Consider the following 23,324-nt stretch of genomic DNA (forward strand, 5'->3'; position numbering starts at 1 on the left):
TATATATACACAAACACGCATACATACACGTGTGTATATATATACATACACGTGTGTATATATATACATACATACACACGCGTGTATATATATATATATATATATATATATATATATATACATACACACGCATATATATATATACATACACACGCATATATATATATATACATACACACGCATATATATATATATATACATACACACGCATATATATATATATATATATCGTGGATGTACATATATTTAATAAGTGTCATGATTTATAATTTCTGCCGATTAAAAACTTCACACACGCATATAATGTTTCTACTAAAAGTATGTGTTTAATTGTTGTGTGTTGCATACAAGTGTGCGGATATTGTAAATCTAATGAGTACATATTGCATGCATATAACCTGCATTAAAGTGTGCACATGTGAGTGTATTTGTCGACTATACATACTCAAACTGTATAAGCATATAGAACTGGGACTGTTAGATTTATAATTAAATGAATGGGATGAGCAGAACAGGCATCGAATGCGTGTGCGTGTACATAATATGTAAATTGCGAATCAGTAGCATTATTTTAAGTTGAAGAGATGTGATGAGCGGAAAAGCTATAGAAGTGCGTGATTTCAAAATTGATAAATAAATAGAATAGAATTTCTTTAAATAATTTCGAAAGGCAACGATCTTTTTTCTTTTTTTACTCTGACTGAATGAAACAATAAAAAAAGTGATGGGCCAAAAACTTGTTTCAAAAAAATTAATTAATTTTAAAGAGAAGCGAACTTCACCCACCCAGCGATAGCCGTTTAGGCACAGTAGGAATAGGGTTCAACTTCGATTAAATAGATACGAAGGTTTGCCGACTGCCAAAGCACGTTACTTAATCTCTTTAACACTTTGTTTTATCAAACTTTTGTAAATCATGTGCATGAATGTGTGTGTGTGTATACAAAATTAGGAACTTGGAAAGACGTAGGATAAACAGAAAAGTTATCAAAATTTCTCAGATAAATGAAAACAGTATGGGAAACTATTGAGAATCTGCTAAGAAAGATAAAGTATAAGGAAAGGAAAGGCTCCAGTTAATTGAGCTTTTCAGTATATATATTACTTTGAAACCAGAACTGATTATTTCATTTTTAGAGAGAAAGTTTGTTTCATTGTTTTGCTTTTTAAGTATATTGAGAAACCCAAGAGTAAGATTTAGATCGGCAAAATCAAAATTATTTAAACGATATAAAAAAGAGGGGTTCGAAAAGATATGATCTAAAAGGGATAGATGGTGATAGAAGGATGCGTAACAACTGGCTGGCAAGTTCCCTCCAGTTTAAAGTAAATCCGCATTGTACCACACGGACGCGCACACACACACACACATACATACGCGCGTACACATGGACATACGCAAAACTGTCGAGGTGAAGTAAAATTCCGTTGTCAAACCTAGCCACATGGCCACCAACCGAAGATAAACATACGAGTGTCATGCTAGCGTGCAATCAAACACAGTTTTGGAAATCCAGTAGAATACAGATGCAAAGAATTTTCGATAAAAACAAAAAGTTGAATTTAAACAATTGCAGTAAAGATTTTGGTTTTAATGTTAAATTTCTCGGGTAAGAAACCGATTTAGTAAGAGAAATTTAAATTGAATTTAAAAGAAATTTTAAATGAATTTATGAGAATTTAAAATGGACAAGAACAATTGAACAGATAATTTTTAAAAATTAATATAGTTGAAGAGGCTGAATAAATAAAGTTGGACGTTAGATGGATATGAAGAAAGAAACACACTGAAAGTGTATACAGATATTAAAAAATAATTATCAAAATGTTGGTCTTAAGCAGAAAAGGTAAATTGATTTTTGGAGAGATCAGTCTTGTAAATTTGGTAAAAGCGGGTTCTATTATGCAGGCGCGCACACCAAACAATATAATGAAATGTAACAGTAATAAAGATTAGCTTAGATTTTTAATAATTAATTCAATAATAATTGGAAGTATAGGAAAATATTTGTTCTGCTTGTGAAAATATCTGAGTGAATGGGTGAAAACATGTATTTGAAGCAAGAGTTGTTTTTTGTTTTTTTCTTTCATGCTCAACAGAAAAATGAATGAAACGGTCTTAGAATTGCAGAAAATGCAACAGAAAGTTATAGCAACAGAAGTTTGAGGAGTTTTGTTGTTGGCAATTGTTTATATTACTAAAATGAAAGATAAGAAGGATTCAAAGAAATAAAAACTTTTTATAAAAAAAAAAATCAAATCAAAGAAATCTATCAAAATTCAACCAAGTTTGTCCCGAGGGATGAGAAATTAAGAAAAATTTATCACAATGCTTTTTTTTGCTTTTTTCATATATCCGAGAAAAAATAATAATACAGAAAAAAGGGAAAAGAAAAAAAAACTGCGGTAAGTTTGAAGGATGAAAACAATAACAGCAAAACTGAATCCCCATACACAACATATACAAACAGTAGTAAATAAACAAATTGACTTCTTTTAATTTTTTCTTTTTCTCTTCTAATATAGAAATATTAATTTAAAAGAGAAAACAAAATATCAACTATGCACAAGTCAAAGAGCCGTGATGAAAGTTGCGGTGTTTTATTATTATTTTTTTTTATGTTTCGTCCGTTGAAAAAGCGCTGTTTATTGCGAGAGAGAGAATGTAAGAAAAGCCAGTACTTACCAAAGCAGTAGGCTCCAGCCTGTCTCTTCTATGAAACAAGACCATTAACTACTGCGGCAATATTAACTTTCTGACAGAGATTCGCAGCAAGGGGACACAACTCTGATTCAACCAGCGCCAAAACTTTAATCATTCGCACGAACTCTACCACTTACAGCCTTCTATCTATATCAATAATCGTTATACACTCACTTTCTGCTCTAGACTCACTAACCAGATTATCAATTTGTGTATCTTTTTTTCTGATTCATCATTTTTGCGTCAGTTTGATTTCCTTCACTTACGTGCTTACATTTAAACAACAAAGCATCTCTCCACACCTTTGACTAAACATACATTACATATTTATGTAATTTTTGTCACTCATTTTCTCCCTTTTCTCAATTGGATATAATTATGCATACATACACACATGCATGAAAAAAAAAACAATATGTACTTATTGTTTTTGTTTTGTTTTTTTCATGTAAACATTCCACATATAGGATAAACAGTTAATTTTATCGTTATGATACAAGATCTAAGATTTATTCACGAAGAGAAATTTAAATTATTTTCCTGCATTCTTCTCTTCGGTGGGAAAAGTGTAAATGTCACAATAATTTCATATACATTTTGAAAACATTTTTTTACAAAGTGATAGTGCTGGACTTTCTGCCCTTATACATTCAAATCGGAACGACTTGGCTTTTCATCCACGCCTGATCGATAATATGACTATCACTGGGCTCGATCCAGTTCACTTACGCTGTTCCCATACAAATTTGTGGCCCTGCGCTAATATTAGATATTGTTAATGCCTTTTGGAAATGCTTGAACATCGCAACTTCATATTTTCATTCTCATTTAAAATTTATCTTTAACAATTATATTTTGTATTTTCTTAATTCGTACAATTATGCACGTACTTGGGCACTTGCAGGGAGGAAGAAGTTATGAACATCATAACTCCAACTTTTCTTCTCGTTTGAATAAATCTTAGGTTTTGCGCCCGTATAAGAAATAAGCTCTCTTTTTTTTAATATTTCTTTTTCTACCAACAAACTTTTATTGAACTCACCTCAATGAATATATCCAATGAAGATGTTTAATGTGTTTTGGTTAAAAGCATCACCTTGGTTTTCATGTTTTGTTTCAGTTATTTTACTGTCTTCAGAATTCTGGAAGAGAACTTTTAATGTGTATCGTATCGTCGTTACACGCCGAGAAAGATAGTGAGAAAGACCTTGTTTTTAAACCGTATTCTATATTGAATGAATCTTGCTGCAATTTATAAAAATCGATTTAAAGCACATTATATAAATTAACGACACCCCAAACTTTCAGAGTAAAATATTATTGTTGAAATATTGCTTATTTTTGAAAAGTTTTTTTTTTTTTCTATTTTCATTCGAAATTGAGTACTATCGTTAAAGAGAATTATTAGAAATTAATACAAAACAAATATTTTATACTGCAATCGTATCGTTTAAAAAGACATGTAGAAAGGAGAGGGAGAATTCAATTTGTTGTTTTTGCCTCCTGCTCCTGACAGAACGAAAAGCTATGCAAATATAAAGAAATAAATAAATAATCAATAACATTCCAGACTGTTGATGAATGTTTGAAGTATTTACCATTTTCAAGTTAGATTTAGTTGCACCGTAATAGCACAAATACACACACATAACTACATACATTTTTAGTTGCATATGTAATATATATAGAGAGAGATGCGCACACATTTATAAATATATACATCCATATATATATATATATATATATATATATATTCTAGCACATACACCAACACACGCGTGTTGGGTTTTTTTTTTCTGTGGGATAATTTAAAATGATTTTTATATTTTATGAAATTCTTCGTTATAATTTTACGAGTTCTGCCAATAATGAAATTGCTTTAATTTTCATAACTTTGATCCTACAACCAAAATTAAACATGGTTTTTGCGGACAAACGCAGTTAAAACTAATAATTTATATTGTAGTAACATTTCCAGTTAAATTTATAATTATCCGTGAAATTTTACAGAAAGAAATATATTCCCTTCAGAAATAAAGGAAAATTGATTTATATTTTCGATTTATTTTTATTGTTATTTCGTCAATATTGTGACATGTGTGGAGCAGCAATAACTCAAAGATTTTGAATCCATGACCTATTTCTATCAATCGTTGGTTGAAACCATTTACTGCGTTAATACCATTGAAAAATAGAAATAACTCTTGCCTAAAAACTAATAATTCATACTTAGTTGAACAAATTTCCCATATGATAATACCACAACAAAATATAGCCTTTTTTTCCCGAGGATGGAAGAACTCTCTACCTGGTTCACGTAGTTCTTAGGTGCCTTTAATGAAGTTCATTCTGTTGTAAGCATTCAGAACAGACTCCTGATACCTTTTCCACACTCTTATCTGCAGACATTGATCCGCTGATGTTCACCCAAGGAATCAACAGCATCAATCTCATAGTTTAGGAAAGTCAACAAAAGTCATTCATGAGCACTGCTTTTCATGCCCTACCTAACTTACATAGTTCCTCGTTTATATTATGATTTACAATCCCATACAATACATATAAATCAACGAGAGAACCCTCTACATAGTTGCTTAGCCTGTTAGAAATACCCGCAAAATTTTCTCCCAAATCATATCCAAGAATATTTAATGTGTCCACCTAAGAGGAAGGACATATTAAATGGTGTATCCCTAGAGATACTGCGTCCGAAACACACACGGATGATCACAGCCGGAACGTTTGATTAAATCCGTTTGATCTGTGCTGATCTAGGATTAAATAATAACCAACACCAATGTGTGCAATCAGACTACCTAGGGTATCAAGCGGTACCACAGTAATGGTAGATATGGAGTATTGATAAAATTAAATAAAAATTCAAAAACGTAATTTTAACAATGTGTTTTTTATTCTATTCTTTCATAAGTTTTATAGACTACTGCATTGTTGGGACATGCACTTTCAATAGTTGTAGCCAATTGTATCAATATCAGTATGCTCTCTGGTCTTTGTCTCATCGCTTTGGTAAGAGGATATAACAGCCGAGTCGACCTGAACGTTAAGGAACGTAATTGGAGAAATGAAACAAGATTTTTTTTTTTTTGACTGATTCTCATGACTGGCTTCCATAATTTATGTCTACCAAATTTTCTTCACTACGTATATTAATCGACTTGCAGTTATGTTAGAAGTTATTTGCTCAAAAAAAAATTTAACAATCTTGCCTAGGGTAGTCTGCGTAATTACTATTTATGCTCAACCAAACCCTAGTTAAGCTTATTTTGTGATAAGTAATTATGATGTCAGTATCTTTAATTTCAAAAGTTAAATATTTGAAGATGTCTGAATTTTGAAAAAGCTGGCGAAACGGAAACCTCTACGTGTTTGTTCGGCCTGCCAGAGATTGTAGCGAAATAACCCTTGAATCACTCTTAAAAGAGGAAAGACACGTTAGTCTGATATATAAAGAGATCGATTGGTTATGGCAGGGATTATTTTGATCGGATATTTGCTCAATGAAGACTACAAGAAGATACTGTTTTACCATCAGAAGAATTCTCAGTTAAAAAAAATTATAAAATTATGCAAATCGAAAAAAAGCTATCGTTTTGAGCTAAACAACACCCACTTCTAAACAAACAGAAAACCACTCCTCTACTGCAAAATTCTTATCGGGATTTTTGATGAAATGTACATTTACAAAGAGAGAGAATAAGTATCAAGCAAAACGCTATGAATCATCCCAACTGAGAAAGTACATGAAGAGTCAAGTGTTTTGACAAACGTTTGCGATAATATGAAATCTACCATAATAGATTTAGGGAACAAACGTGCACAGTAATGGGCGTTTCTCACCTATTATTGTTGAACATCTTTTTCAAAACACACTATTTTGTCTCTCCACACCACAACATGTATCAGTCAGTAAACATTTCATTTATTGACGAAACAGTTTCACAACTTCACAAAACGAATTTTCTCTTGCTGGTTGTCAACAAAAGAGTTGTAATTCATAACACTGTTGATTTTAAGTTCAAAGCAGCAATTCTCATCTTTTAATAAAATTCATGTCTGAGTATTGAACCGCTCTAAGTCAAAGCTATCAATATCAAGTATATACAGTTGACATAGATTGTTAGAATAAAACTAAAACATCTCAAATAATATAAGAAGAACTGGGTTTATTATAATGCTAGCAGTATCGCCCGGCGTTGCTCGGGTTTGTTTCGACCAGTTAGAATTGGAATTTTTGAAAAGTAAAAATTTTGCATTATGTAGCTTGTTATTCTCTTTAAGTGAACATTTTTCTAGTTGAAATACACCGAAAAATGGCGACATGGCAGTCAAAAAATCGTAAAAAATAGGGATTTTCATAGAAAAAATGCACCTTTTTGATGTAAATAATTTTTGGTGTTAACATGGTCCGATTTGAATTTTTTCTTCTACGGAAGGAAGAGCAAGCCTTCTTCTATCATACTCTCAATTTTTGGTCAACTTGCGCCGCAGGGTTTCGGAGGAGCTAGTGTTAGTCGAAGGCTACCAAACCCGCCATACACAGACAACTTCAGCTTTATATAGAGAGAGATTTTGATTTTTCCAAAGACATTAGCTACACACACACACAGATAAAATTCGTTTTGAGGGATAATTTCACAATAAATTTTATGTACGAATTATTTATAGAAATTGATTTGGTATTGAGTCTTCCTATCAGTAAATGTTCTATTATTCTTACACTTTAGAATAACTTTAATTCAACAGACATGCATCCGCGCGCACACACACACATTAGTTGGCAAGTGCAATAGTTGGAGCAGAACCGATGGTAACATTCCAACCAGTTATATACTATAACTAGTAATATGCTGGTTATTCTCATATTAACTGTATTTTTTTTATCTGGCTTATAAGTTTTTTTTCCTAAACGGCTAAACATGACAATATCTCATTTCTCCCCACATCACCACAAACTCTCCCCATAATATACATAAACTCTAACATTGCAGCTCTTCATTAAAGTACTGTAGAGATTATCTACAAGTTCTCCAACTTTCCACCAAAATACTAATGAAAAGATTTCTTGTGTGTGTGTATGCGTGAGTGCATGTTTGTGCCTCTTTGTCTAGACCATTGTGTGATAGTTGTAAATGAGTATCACTGTCATACAAGCAGTGTCATTCGTTTCCAATGTTCTATGAAAAAACATGTCTGACAATGAAGAAATATTTCCTTGCTTGGAAACATGTGAGGGTTAGTGATAGGAAGGGCATCCAACCATAGAAAATCAATCCCAACAAACCTTATCCAGCTCATGCAAACATGGAAAAGTGAACATTAAACTGGTGATGATGATGATGATGACATGTGTGTATGTGTGAATTTGAAAGATAATTACTTTTCAGTTACTTCAAGTTTATAGTCAGAGAGGCAAACATCTGATGGTATATCAATGAAGATGCTTTAGATGTTAACATAATTATCACTTGTGCTGAGGTCAATTCGTTCAATTAATATGCTGCCCATATTAACTTCTAGTTGGTTAACACCCAGTGCTATGAGGAAGTCATCCTCAGAGCAGTGTACCACAGTGAGCTAGCAAACATGCAAAACACATACCTTGAGTATGTACAATTAATAATGCTTACAACACTAGCACTACTTTTAATTCATAGATGTGGTGTGCAAGAGAGACGAATGCACTGGTATGGTCATGTGATGCATATGGATGAGGACAGCTGTGTAAAGAAATGTTGATCTCTAACTGTGGAGGGAACCTGTGGAAGAGGTAGAACCAGAAAAACATGGGACATGGTGATGAAACATGATCCTTGAATGTTGGGTTTTACAGAGGCCATGATCTTTGGCGATATGTTGTGCTTAAGAAGACTTGTCAAGCCAAGTGAAATCATAGTGGTGGCCTTTGCTAGTGTCATGTAAATGGCATCCGTGAAATCATAATCGTAGCTGTTACTGGTAGCATAATTTTTCAAATGTTGGGCCTCACAGAAGTGATGACAAGTGACCAAGACCTCAGCAATGTGCTGTGCTTGAGAAGACTCATCAAGCCGAGTGAAACTGTAGTCGTGGTTGTTGCCAGTGTCATGTAAATGATACCCATGAAATCATAGTCATGGCTGTTACTGGTATCATGTAAATGGCACTTGTGCTGGTGGCATGTGAAAAAGCACCCATTACACTCTTGGGGTGGTTGGTGTTAGGAAGGGCATCAAGCCATAGAAATCATGCCAAATCAGATTGGAACCTGGTGCAGCTCTCTGGCTTACCAGTTCTAGTCAAACCGTCTAACTCATGCCAGCATGGAAAGCAGATATTAAATTATGATGATGGTGGCGATGATGATGATGATGATATGCATCATCATCACATACCACCAAAAGTTTCTGACACTATTTATAAAGTTTCTGACACTATTTCTTTATAGTCATAGACTGGTAATTCGTTTCATTCCCAGTTCAGTTCAGGTACATGATGTTGATAAGCCACAAAAATGGCAAAATATCAATATCCATCACTCCTGGATGAGACTGGTGGTGAGTTGTCTTTCAGGTGTTTTAACACCCAGTGCTATTAGGGAGTCATCCCCAGAATGCTGTACAGCAGCAAAATGGTGAACAGGCAAAACACATAGTTCTGTCTCTAAAATTCATAACTGAATGTGTGTGTATATATATATATATATATAGTAGAATAATAAAAAGTAAGTTCTTGGTACAGTATTATATACCTGAAAAAATGAAGAGACAGCTTTTTTAGGGGATAATTTATATTTTAATAATAGTGTTTACAGTGAGTTACCAGAGTAACTCACTGTAAACATTATTATTAAAATAAAAATTATCCCCTAAAAAAGCTATTTTTGTATTAGTTTAAAATAGCAATTTATGTATAATACTTAAAGCAGATACATCACAGAAAGCCCAATTAATTGTGAGATAGTATCAGTTATAGACATACAGTGTTAAAACAAAAAATATATCAGTAGCATGCAAAAATTGTCCAGCAGTGATGATGACATTGCTAGTTGTACATTTCTGCTTCATTGGGCTTCATCAGTAACAAGTATCCATTGGCAACTGCATGCTAAAAGAAAATCCAGGATTAGTGATATAGTAAAACAGTGATTGAAAAATCACTAATGTTGCTGATTAAATAAAAATTTATTGTAAGAGTGTGTGTGCATATCTTTATCTTTAACTTGTTTCAGTCATGGGGCACCACTTTGAAGAACTTTAGTTGAACGAATCAATCCCAGTACTTTTCTTTAAGCATGGTACATATTTTCACAGCCTTTTATGCCAAACTGCTATGTTATGAAGATGTAAACACACCAGTTCCAGTTCTCCTGTGGTAGTGGAAGGACAAACGAAGACACAAACACATACACACATAAATATATATATAAATTTAAAATAATAAGGGTGAAAAATTGAATATTAATTTGATTAATATCAATTTAAAACCAGTGGTCTAGCATATTTAAAAATCTGAAGTTTCAGAAAAAATTATATTACATACATATAAAAGGGATGACCTGTAAGTGGACATCCATTATGCTAGAAGAAAATCCGCCATGGTCTTACCACTAAAAAAGGAATGTTCTCAAGAAAGTTTAGCAAACGCCAGAACGTAGCATAATGGATATCCACTTACAGGTCATCCCTTTTATATATATAAATATGTATATGACAGGCTTCTTTCAGTTTGTATCTTCCAAATCCACTCAGAAGGCTTTGATCAGCCTGAGGCTTTAGTAGAAGACATTTGCCCAAGGTGTCATGCAGTGGGACTGAATTCAAACCAGTGCGTTTGGGAAGCAAGCTTCTTATCACACAACTATGCCTATGCCTATATATATATATATGAAATATAATCCTAGATATCTTCAAAAAAGATAGGGTGGTCATGACCAAAACTGTCTTAACACAGTATTATAAGCTCCAGGCAAAGTATCAGATTGGAAGCCAAGACTGGTTGGTTCATATAATTGCCTAGTGAACCCAAGTCTTAAAAGGGACAGGCCATGACTAATAAATTTTTTATTTTAAGTCAGTTCAGACAAGGTTGACATGAAGCAACAACAACTACCATCAAATACACTTCTTATTTTTTGGAAGAATGGTTCCTCTATCAAAGACATTAAAACCCATCTCTTTTTATAGAGTTTGCTGGCTTGTTTAAATGGGGTTCTGTCAGAAAACAGAATGTGGGTTGGATTTGTTTTTTTGTTTTGTTTTTTTTTCTTAATAGAAATCCAAGATTGAGAATGAGCACACAAGAGGATTGAGAGAGAAAAGGGGGAGATAGGGAGGGGGTTGAGTGTGGTTGGGTGAAAGAAAACAAGAGGAGAAATAAAGAAAGATAATGTGGTGTAAAAGAAATGAAACAAAACTGCATATTTCCAATATCTGTGTTCATGTTTTGCACACTTTACGTTATCATTTTGCTTTTAGACAAGATGAGATATGGTGTAATCTCTTCAGTCCAAGACATTTCTATGCTATTCACAAACTATTTTGATTAAAGAATAAAAAACAAAATGCGGAGTATCTAGTTCTAATTTGGGGTCATATTTCTCTTACAGAGCTGAAGTGTCCTCCTTCTATTATAATTCCATTCACATCTCAGATGCTTTTTAGGAATATAAATTGACTCCAGTACTTGACTGCTACATTGCTTTATTGACAGCAGAAGGATAAAGGGCAAACTTGATCTCAGCAAGATTTGAACTCAGAATTTAAAGGACTATAACCAAATATTACAATTAGAAACCCAGACCTTTGATCAAAGGCATTCCTGCCATGACCATCTTGATCTCCTAGTTATTGCATATCTAGAGCTATGTTATCCATTTGTTTTTGTTTTTATCTAAGTCATTTAGTGTTTGTTGTGCAAACTTAACTTCTATTTCTAGTAGAGCAAGTGACAATGTACAGGCTCCCTTTTTACTAGTGTTGGTGTTCAGTTACAACTGACCTGAATTTTCTGGTTCACATTTCTCAATTGTTTTTATTTTCATTAATACTGTTTTTGTTGTTATTAGTGTATTTGTTATTATGAAATATCCTTTCAGATATTGCCCCTTTTTATTTCAATGAAGTAGTTGTTGTGTAGTCCTAGATCAAGCATACCTATGGTACACATCTGATTGAATGAGTAGGTATGGTCCATGAACTATTATTCCTGGTATACCAGGCATTTACCTAACTGAGAGTAATATTTCACATTCCAATATGCAATGCTTATTTGTATGGATATACTTTATTTGCTCAATATGGACATATTGTATTCTCTCCCCTGTATGTTCACCTACTGGTCAGCTATGATCAGGTAAACCCATGATCAAAAATGTCATAACTGCTACAATCCTTCCCAAGTTTCAAGAAAATGTTATTTTATCTCAAAGTCACAAATTATTTCCAATATCCCTATATCAGTACATTTCATAGATTCTTTTAAGAGTTTCATTTTTCAGCTTAATGCTGCATGGACATAGAAACACTGCCCAGCTGCTGCAATAACTTTCAAGTTCATTCTAGTATGTGGTTTGTATTCTCTTGTGTCTGTCCTTTAACAGTTGAATTTCACTTAGCTCTACATTAGCTACAGCAGTGGCTGCAGTTGAAAATAAATCAATGAGTCTGATTTGCAATGTCAAAGTCATGTCCTTCTGTTGGGGTGGGGACAACACTTTGTAGACCAATATCCTACCCAGGTAAATAGTACCCTCTCATCAATTTAACATTGTAGAAACTGTAGCTAAGCTTCAGTTCCATGTATTTTTGTTTGCTCGTTTTGTGTGTGTTCATGTGATTCAACAAAGGATATTCACTACCATTTGATATTGCTTTCACATAACCAAAATAACTGACCTCCACATAACCAAACCATTCTGCTTCCATTTCAAAAACACTCTGACTGAAATATTCCACTTGTATTCCTTGCTGCTAGAACAATAGGTGCATTGAAGCATGTCAGGATCTTGTATATTATCAGTATCATCATCCCTGCAGATAGGATGCAATTGTTTATTGCAACACTGCTTTGATTGTGGCTAAGGTCTTCAGTAAGATTCAAATTCATCCAAATACCATAAGGGGAATCGCTAAGCAGGATTAAAGTACTGTGGTCTGTGTAAGCATGGAAAATTTCCACATTTAGAGAAAAACATTGAGATTAGCTACTGAGAGATGCCATCTACATGAAAATTAACAGTTAAGCAGGGGTGAAAATATTTAATGCAGAGCATCAAAAATTTAATTAGAAATACAAACCCAGGAAGAAAGGTGTACATCAATTATGAGATTGTGTGATGGCCATGGATTCTCCATAGGTGTATGCAAAATGAACTGGAAATTAAACCAGGATTATAGTTTTTAATTAAGATTTGGAAATATCTTTGGATAACTTGATATTATAATTTATATTGGCAAAATATCATGAATTTGAAGGGAATGAATTTAATAAATGGAAGCAAATGGCAATAGTTATTTGGTATTTATGTTATCACTCCTGGAGGGATGAAAAGCAAAATCAACCTGTGTGAAATTTGAACTCAGACAAAAAAATGAGACAATACTAGTTATTGTCAGTTACCATACTATCCTTCCTACTGCATCACTTTAAAGAACCTAATATTTAGTTGTCTTTATGCATAATAGATAAGATAGGGGCAATATATGTAATCTAAAATGCTCACTGGAAATAAATATGTGCTAAGGATAAAAAATGACATTAGTCAGTAACTATTATTATTTTCTTGTTTGCAAGTAAATTGTACATTATTTTCAGATCAACAAAGCTAGTTTGATTTTTTTCTTTTTTACCTTTTTTTGCTTTTTTTCTCCTTATTTCCTGGACAATCAGTTAGATATATCTCAAATTTCAGCGGTGTTCTCTGAAGTTAGAATTTTTTTTTCATCAGTTTGCTGGTTTGCATTCAACCCATATGTTTCTATGAGTGTACTTTTTGTGGGGAACTGTGGCTGTTGAAACAGGATGTGCTAAGCATTATAATATGGTATAACTGAACATCACTTTATTTAAATAAATACCATATGTTTAAATGACAATAAACTATCTTTATGAATAATGCAGAAAATGTGATATAAAGACAAATACTGTAGAAGCAAATCATAGAACATTCATAACACACTGTCCTATTAGGTAGATAGGTAAAGTTTGTGTGTGTTTGTGTATATGTGTATGTATGTATATTGGTTTGCTAGAACAAACAAGGTAAAGGGAACTCAGTACATGAATATATATGCTTTATTATTTTCAATTGGTAGAAGTTATAAAGTGACTCAAAGGCCAAGAATTTCATGATTATATATTACATACATAATAACATACATGATGATTGCTCCATCTTCATAGATGATCGCTTCCTTGTTGTCAATAGCATTTTTGACTTTCCAGCCACGACTTCTCCGATTACTATTCAGTCCTGTTGCAATTCTGCATAGTTTAGACTTTAGAGCATAGGTGACAGACAAAAGTTGCAACTTGCTGTGAGCTTCCAACTGGTGAGGTCTGCACATATTGCCTCCTTGCCACTGCCATAGAACTTTCAGAAGATGGAATAATGAATAAGATTACCATTAAGAAACATTTATATGTCACTGGATTATTGTGATAAGTGCTTGTACAATATATGTACCACTCTGTGAGTCTTTGTGACAGGCGAAAGCAAAATGACCAATAATGAAGTGAAACTGCAGGTCCACTTCAATTTACATGGTCCTCCTCCTCCTCCTCCACATCATCATCATCATCATCATCATCCTCATCCTCATCATCATCATCTTCTTCTTCTTCTTCTTTAGATGTTCATCTTCTTGGTGCAATCCCGTGGTCATTCATGACTGGAGGGGATCTTCACGGGAAGAATCAAGGATGGTTAGAGACACTGAATGGGGAGGAAATGAGTATAATGAATGAAGAACATGTGTTGAGGGATCATATATGTTGGTGGAAAGATAAGGGAGAGTAGGTGATGACTGTAAAGATTAGGTAATGCTGAATGGTGGACAAGGGTTAGAGGGGAGCATTATCTATATTGTTTATCAGAATTTAAACATTAGAAAAGTTCAAGTTTTTTCATCTCACTATATTGTTTATTTGAAACCCTGTCATATTTATATTTCATAAATAAATGCTTCCTTGAAGTATTTTACCTATTACCATAAAATAGTTTTAATGTATGATAAAACAGTAGAATTTTGAATTGATGCATGAAGATCATAATATATTAAGCTGTATTTCCCTTGTAAATATTTTGTTACAATTGTAATTTTTTTTTAGTTGTTGATAAATGTGTATTTTTGCCTTGATGTACTTTTAGATCAATTTGTGATAGTGCTCACCACTAAGTAGATACACTAAAAAAGAATCAAACAGATGACAGTATGTAGTCTGAGGGAAATTTAACTGCTTTTTGTATTCATTTGATCAAGGAACCTCATAGAAGCTTCTTTCTATGGAATAGTGTATGGCAAGTTAATTTTCCAGAGTTCTGCCTATAATACTTTGTGAAATAAAAATCCTGATATAGTTTTTTGGTCATTGTTGCACTATTATTCAAGCATATTAGTCAATCATGCTAGTAGATAACATCTGATTTCATGGAAATAGTTCAATTCTTCATTCTGCCTCTTCTGAATTGGCAGAGATATTATAATACTTGAATTGGCAGAGATTCAGACAAAATGCTAGCATTATTTAGTTATGGTCTGTTCTAAATTCAAATACTATCAATGCCAATTTTATCTTTCATCTCTTCTGGGATTGATGAAATTAAGTACCAGTAAAATACTGGAGTCAATTTAGTATTCTCATAATGCATTCTACAATGAAATTATAATAAGTGGTTGCTAGCTGCATACCTTCACTATGCAGGTCAACATGTCCTACTCATCTCTCCACCCCCACCCCCTTTCACCCTCACAGTATCTCACAATACTTTAAACCCAATATTTCAATCCTAAAACAGCAACTACCAGGAACCCCATCCTGTGCCCTCCGCTCTCCCTCCCCCAAACTTTTTATGATGATGGTGGTGGTGGTGGTGGTGGTGGTGATGATGATGATGATGATGATGATGGTGATGATGGTGATGATGATGATGATGATGATGATGATGATGAAATGTTAATCACATCAGTCTCACTAAACAGAAGAGGAACTGCAAAGGTTATGAGCCCAGCTTGTCCTCCTCCTATTTTAACTATCTTACAAAAAATATCTTTGATCGTTATTATTTCTATCACTTTAATGTTGGCCTTTACATTGATCTCAATGTGGTTTGTATTCTCTTGTGTCTGTCCTTTAACAGTTGAATTTCACTTAGCTCTACATAGCTACAGCAGTGGTTGCCGTTGAAAATAGATCAATGAGTCTGATTTGCAATGTCAAAGTCATGTCCTTCTGTTGGGGTGGGGACAACACTTTGTAGACCAATGTCCTACCCAGGTAAATAGTACCCTCTCATCAATTTAACATTGTAGAAACTGTAGCTAAGCTTCAGTTCCATGTATTTTTGTTTGCTCTTTTTGTGTGTGTTCATGTGATTCAACAAAGGATATTCACTGCCATTTGATATTGCTTTCACATAACCAAGATAACTGACCTCCACATAACCAAACCATTCTGCTTCCATTTCAAAAACACTCTGACTGAAATATTCCACTTGTATTTCTTGCTGCTAGAACAATAGGTGCATTGAAGCATGTCAGGATCTTGTATATTATCAGTATCATCATCCCTGCAGATAGGATGGGTTTTTGCTGTAACATTATGTTTCATGGACAGCCGATTGTGTACAGGATGATGACATTACAGTGCAGCTGTTGATGACGGCATATATATTACATCTTTCACAGCAGTCCAACATAACTGACATCTGTTATCACTGTGCAATGATAGTGATGGGGTAAAGGGGAGTTTTATGAGAGTTAGTGATTGAGGGTAACAGGGTGTAGTTGGGGTTAGAGCCAGCTTTATTTCACTGGTGCATGTGATGTTTAGGTACCTATTGCTTTCATTTAACAAAAGCAAGAAGACAGCAGTAGAAATGCTTATGACAATAAGTGGTATCTGATAGAGATTGAAACTGGGTTGTAGTCTTCATTTACCAAGATTTACCTCCCGAGAAGCCTACACCACCACGTGTATTGAAATCTGAGTAAGATTATAAAGAAAAGTGATGTAGGACTGACAGAATATACATACACATATGCATGCATGTGTGCGCACAAACACACACAAATACACACATGTATGTATGTATGTATGTATGTATGTATGTATGTATGTATGTACATATGTATATGTATGTATATAAAAGTGCATGTGTGTGTGTGTACATGCGTGCGCATGCATGTGTGTGTATGTAGTTATATATACATCATCATCATTAATGTCTGCTTTTCCATGCTTGCATGGGTTCTATGTACATACACTAACATACATATGTATACAAACGTACATACATATGTACATATATATATACACACATAGATAAAATTAATACTGCTTATTCAGAAAATTAGTAAAGGTCACAGGTAGTTTTCAATATAAAAACTCCATTATATCATTAGATGTATATTAGGCATGTAGATGAACCTGGAACCATTAGAAGACAAAAGAGATTTCAATGTAAACATTTTTTTTTCTTTTTTTGTCCAATGTTCGTTTTGTGTTAGCACCAAATGTCACTTTTATCAAATGAGTGTTTCAAGGAACAGCTTTGATTTACTGACAAATGGTTAATTTAGCAAAAAATACCAAGTTATTCAAAAATATTCACCAACTTGGGATGCCAAAGGGAGCATTTTTATTTATATCTTTATTTATGTACATATGTGATGTGTGTGTATATAATATATATATATGTATGTATGTATATATATGTATATATATATATGTATATATGTATATATATGTGTGTGTATATAATGTATATATATATATATATATATATATATATATATATATATATATATATATATATATATATATATATATAAGTGCATGTGTGGGTATGTATGTATGTATATGTGTCAGTATTTATGTATGTGTACATAAATATGTACATTTGGATGTTTCGCTCTCTCTCACTCACTCTCTTTCTCTCTCTCTCTCTCTCTCTCTTTCTCTCTGTCAGCATGTGTGTGTATTTAGTAATTTTATCCAACACATTATAGCACATTTAGTTGTTGGTCTACCAAAATATATGAATAAACTGTATTAAATGATGGGATTGACTGGTGATTTGGAAACAGTGAACTGGAATAAATGGTGATATAACATTTAAACCTTAGTTTACACAGATGGACTTAATTGAACTTATGTGTGAAGTGGACATATTAACATCTTTAGAATAGAAATAGATGTTTGTCTTTTTAGTATGTATCTCTCACCCTCTTTCTCATCAGACACACACACACACATATATACCATCCTCCAAGTACTACATTGCAGCAACCAGTAAACAAAGTACATTGAGTATGTGCAGTTGATAATATTTACAATACTAGCACTGCTATTCATTCATTTTATATCATCATTATCATCATCATTTAATATCTGTTGTCCATGCTGGCATGGGTTGGACGGTTTGACTGGGCTGGCACGTTGGGAGGCTGCGCCAAGATCCAGTCTGATTTGGCATGGTTTTCTATAGCTGGATGCCCTTCCTAATGCCAACCAATCTGAGAGTGCAATGGATGCTTTTACGTGCTACTGGCATGGGTGCCATTTGCGTGACACTGGTATCTGCCATGACTGTGATTTTGCTCAGCTTCATGGGTCTTCTTCTCAAGCACAACATAATGCCAAAGGTCTTCGTCACTGCCTCCATGAAGCCCAACACTCGAAAGTACTCCTAAATAATATTTGTCTTAAATATATATATATATATATACCTAGTGTGTCACAATTTTTATAAGTACACCATATCTCTTCATGTTGCAAGTGGTGACTGAAAGAGTTGGCATTCAATTACCCATGCCAGCTTAAAATAACAATGAGGATGATATATCCTCATATGAACCATTGAGGGTACTTCTACAGTTATCTGACCTGCTACAAATAGAAATCTAATTCTCTCAAAATTTCAGTCTTCAAATGAAAGACTATATTGGGTAATGTGGTACTTGATATATTGGCTGAATAATAAATGGGACAGTCATAGCTGATATATTTTTGATCATAGATCTGCTCTTTCAGCATTGACCAGGATCTAACCTTCAAGTAGCTGTACTTCTAATGCAATGTGGTGTTGGTGGTATGAAAAAAGCACCCAGCACATGTTGTAAAGTGGCTACATTAGAAAGGATACCCAGCCATAAAAAAGAGCACACCAAGACAGACATAGGAGCTCAATGCAATCCTTGGGCCCATATAGGATCCTGTCAAATTAGGATGATGATGATGAATATACTATACATTTGTTTCTAATTTTAAAATATTCAAGAATCTGTGGAGATGTGATTTGGTAGAATAATTATTTTGTTGCTATTAAGCCAGTGGTCAGTATTTGGATCATGACTTAATGAAAGGTTCTTTAATTAATATGATGTTACATGAAATTTTAAAACAGGTTGTTTTGGGTCAGAAACAGAAATTGAATGAAGTGAGTTAGTAACAAAAGAGCTAGACACTCAACAACAGCAACAATAACTTCTCTCTACATTAGAACACAATACAAGACATTATTTAAATTATTCCTGGCCGTTGCCAGTACTGCCTAACTGGCCCTCGTGCTGGTGGCACATAAAAGCACCCACTACACTCTCGGAATGGTTGGCGCTAGGAAGGGCATCCAGCAGTAGAAACTCTGCCAAATCAAGATTGGAGCCTGGTGCAGCCATCTGGTTCGCCAGTCCTCAGTCAAATCGTCCAACCCATGCTAGCATGGAAAGTGGATGTTAAACGATGAGGATGATGATGATGATGAAGATGAGGCACCTGCTCTACCAGTGAGGTGTGACAATATTTTGGTGAGGAGAGATTACTTCAAGAGTGGGGATTGAGTAAGTAATACGTGAATAAAACTTGCAATAATTTTAAAATTAAAACTTTGAAATAAATGTGTGTGAGTGCATTTTTGTGTCAGTGCACCACCAACATTTGACAACCAGTGTTGGTATGTTTACATTCCCATAACTCAGTGGTTCAGCAAAAGAGACCAATAGAATAAGTATTAGGCTTTAAAAAAGTAATATCGTACTAGAGTCGATTCATTCAACTAGAAATTCTTCAAGGCCATACCCCAGCATGGCCACAGTCTAATGACTACAACAAATAAAAGATAAAAGAACATATGCTATATCCTAATTTAGCCATTCATGGTGGGACAGACATGGAACAAAATAATGATTTAAAGAGCAACAAAAGCCAGTTGGGTATATACACTCAAATATACATATAGTGAGCCAACAAGAAAGCATCTTCATGATTGCTTGACGGTAAAATTTTCCTCAAAGCTCTATCTTCTTCAAAAAGACAGGATGAATTAAATAATGTAGTCCTAGAAATGTTATCCTGAGTGAGGTCTGCCCTGGAGTTTAAACAACAATTCAATATTCTTTTATTCTGTTCTTTTACCTGTTTCAGTTATTGGACTGTGGTCATGCTGGGGCATCAGCTCCAAACAAAGTGACTCCAGTACTTATTCTTTTTAAATCTCAAACTCATTCCTTTGTTCTCTTTTATTGACCCATTAAGTTACAGTGGTTGTCCAGCAGTGTGGGACAAATCTCATAGATATGCACACACATACACACAAATATACAAACTCTCTCTCTCTCTCTCTCACCCACCCACACACGTATGCACACATGCACACACTGACTCACATGACACGTTTCATAGTTTCTAACTGAAAATTCACTCACAGGGCATTGGTCAGCTCATGGTTATAATAAGTTAAGTGCTGCCCAGCAGGACTAGGTCCAAAATCATGTGGTCATGAAGCAAACTTCTTAACCACACAGTCATGTCTGCATCTCCAAGAATGAATAAAGTTGTCCAACACTCGCACCCAATTCTTAACTGTCCCCTTAACTCAGTGAAGATTATTGTTGGTCAAATTTTATGTTACTCAATCCATCAATATTAACAAAAAAAAAATGAATGATGTGATTCTCACACCTCACTTCAAGTTATTTTGCTTAGGGAACTAGCAATATTTTTTTTTTCTTACATGCCAAGTTATATCTTGAGAGCATAATACACTAAAAGAATGGATGTGTATTTAAGAAGTTCACTTCGCAACCATGTGGTTCTAGGTTTTGTCCTACTGTGCAGCTGCTTTAGGCAGATGTCATCCACCATAGCATTTGGTTGGCCAATACCTTGTGAGTAGAATGAAGCTGAGGAAAGTAACACCCATCCTTCTTTTTATCTATCTATCTATCTATCTATCTATCTATCTATCTATCTATCTATCTATCTATCTATCTATCTATCTATCTATCTACCTATCTGTCTGTCTGTCTATCTATCTATCTATCTATCTATCTATCTATCTATCTATCTATCTATCTATCTATCTATCTATCTATCTATCTATCTATCTATTTATCTATCTATTTGTGTGTGTAGATGTATGTATTTTCTCACCTAACAATAAAAACAAGAACAATTTCATCCAACAAGAATACATTGAGGTTTCCTGGTTCTATGAATACATTTTGTTCAAACTATAAAACACTAATAAGACAATATAAAGGACTAATAAGATGGTAATATGAATAGGATTTAAGGCAGTGAGCTGGCAGAATTGTTACTGTGCCAGATAAAATACTTAGCGGCATTTCTTCAGACTTTATGTTCTGAGTTCAAAAGCCATCGGAGTAGATTTTACCTTTCATCCTTTCAGTGTTGATAAAGTAAGTACCAGTTGTGTACTGGGGTTGATGTCATCAACTAGCCCACACCCCTCCTTGAAATTGCCAGCCTTGTGCCAAAATGTTAAAACCAATATGAAAAGGATTTAATGAGATGAAACACTGGATAAAAATTTTTAGGTTGCTGTTTCCAATGTTCAAAACAAAGCTGCTCTCCTTACACACAAACATGTATGCATATATGTATGTATGCATGCGTGTGTGTGTTTGTATGTGTGTGTGTGTGCGCACATATGTGTGTAATTCTTTGTGTCTTTAGATGCAGACACACTTCCCCACTCTATCATAATGTTAAAGATACAGTGATACTCTGAAAATATATATAATTATTGCTGCATGTATGTATGTAAGGTAGGAGGTATCAAATGTGCATTATATTTATGCTTCACTGCATAATTAGATTATCTGGGTTTTTGATTAGATGCATGAAAATACATGTGTAGATTTGTTTAAGTCGTATGTGTGTGTGCATATGCATGAGTGTGCATATGCTTGCATGTGTTTCATCCCACCCCATCATTAATATTCGTTTCTTGCATAAGTTTGAAATATGAGAATTTTCAAAGGAAAGTAATGTGAAATTAGCTGCATAAATGACAAGAAATGGATTCAAGTGGAAGATTGAAACTGGATAGCAAGCTTGGTTTGCAGAGAGCAAAAGGTCTTTTTCGGTGTTGTTCATCACCACACACAGCATAATATCATTTGAAATTATAAAATAACTGTAAGTTATTCTTGACTGTTTTGAGTTACTGCTTTGGGTGTTTACCCTACCAAAAACGGCCAACTAAGTGCTGAACATTGACTATATTGTCAAAGCATGTCTCAACCATGACACGTGTTTAAATAATGTGAACTCCTTACTTAATTTATTTGTTTTATGGTGGTTTAATAGTCCAATTCCAGAGAAATGTTTTTCTTTTGCATTAAGGACACAGTCTATGACACGTAAATTTATTGATATTGCTACCAGCTGCCGTTTACATATATATACTTTTGGTGGTGTGAACACCATACAGTGATGGTAATAACTAAGAAAACCAAGGTTGTAGGTTCACTTCTCAACTGACCCATTCATTTATCTTATTTGTATTGTATTAAGTATGTTTCATTCTTTGTTCTCATCTTATTCATGTTTCATTTTTGGCTTGTTTTCTACAGCTGGATACCTTTCCTAACACTAATCACTTTACAGGGTAACTGTATCTTTCAAAAAGTTTTCAAAGAATGATCCAGTACAAAATCCATGGATGATTCATTATTTGTAGTGTTTGATCTGGTTGTTGTATAGGTGCTTCATCAAGAGTTAGGGTAGGCAAATCAAAGCAATTCCTATTAATATTGCTACTTTGGATTGGAGCATGATCATTGTACATAATCTCAGCCTTATCTGGGGTATCTCCTGGCAAGGATAAGTCACACATTTCTATCTTATATTTTTGGTCACTTGGTAAACAAATATAAACATATTGAAGATTTGATTCCAGTAGTTCAAAAGAGTTTTTCTTATCACAGATGTATCTGAAACTTTCAGAGAGAGGTAAGCCAAATTAGCACACTCGTTCCTTTACTAGTTTGCAAAGAAGATAAAGACATGTTCACAAGATGTTGAGTTTGTAGATGTACATAATAAAGATTTCTCTGAAGGTAAAGCATCAGGTAAAGCGTATTCTCATGAAAAGACG

At 33.9% G+C, this 23,324-nt stretch overlaps 1 protein-coding gene and 1 long non-coding RNA gene across 4 annotated transcripts in view; both read right to left on the reverse strand.

Annotated features, from left to right (window-relative positions):
* LOC115209797 (zinc finger protein 628-like) overlaps positions 1-3,939 on the reverse strand; it is a 67,615-nt gene extending 63,676 nt beyond the window's left edge. The window contains exon 1 of one of the 3 annotated variants that reach the window (XM_036501367.1): positions 3,747-3,939. The gene's annotated coding sequence lies outside the window, so the exon portion shown is untranslated. Of the gene's footprint in view, positions 1-2,686; positions 2,988-3,746 lie in introns of those variants that run through there. The other 2 variants (XM_029778343.2, XM_036501369.1) reach the window with 2 other exon arrangements.
* Positions 3,940-14,514: 10,575 nt separating this feature from the next.
* LOC118762591 overlaps positions 14,515-23,324 on the reverse strand; it is a 62,626-nt gene continuing 53,816 nt past the window's right edge. The window contains exon 5 of the long non-coding RNA XR_004998349.1: positions 14,515-14,636. This is a non-coding gene — a long non-coding RNA (uncharacterized LOC118762591). The remainder of the gene's footprint in view (positions 14,637-23,324) is intronic.

The sequence above is a fragment of the Octopus sinensis genome, linkage group LG3 (assembly GCF_006345805.1).
Source record: "Octopus sinensis linkage group LG3, ASM634580v1, whole genome shotgun sequence".
Taxonomy (NCBI): Eukaryota; Metazoa; Mollusca; class Cephalopoda; order Octopoda; family Octopodidae; genus Octopus; species Octopus sinensis.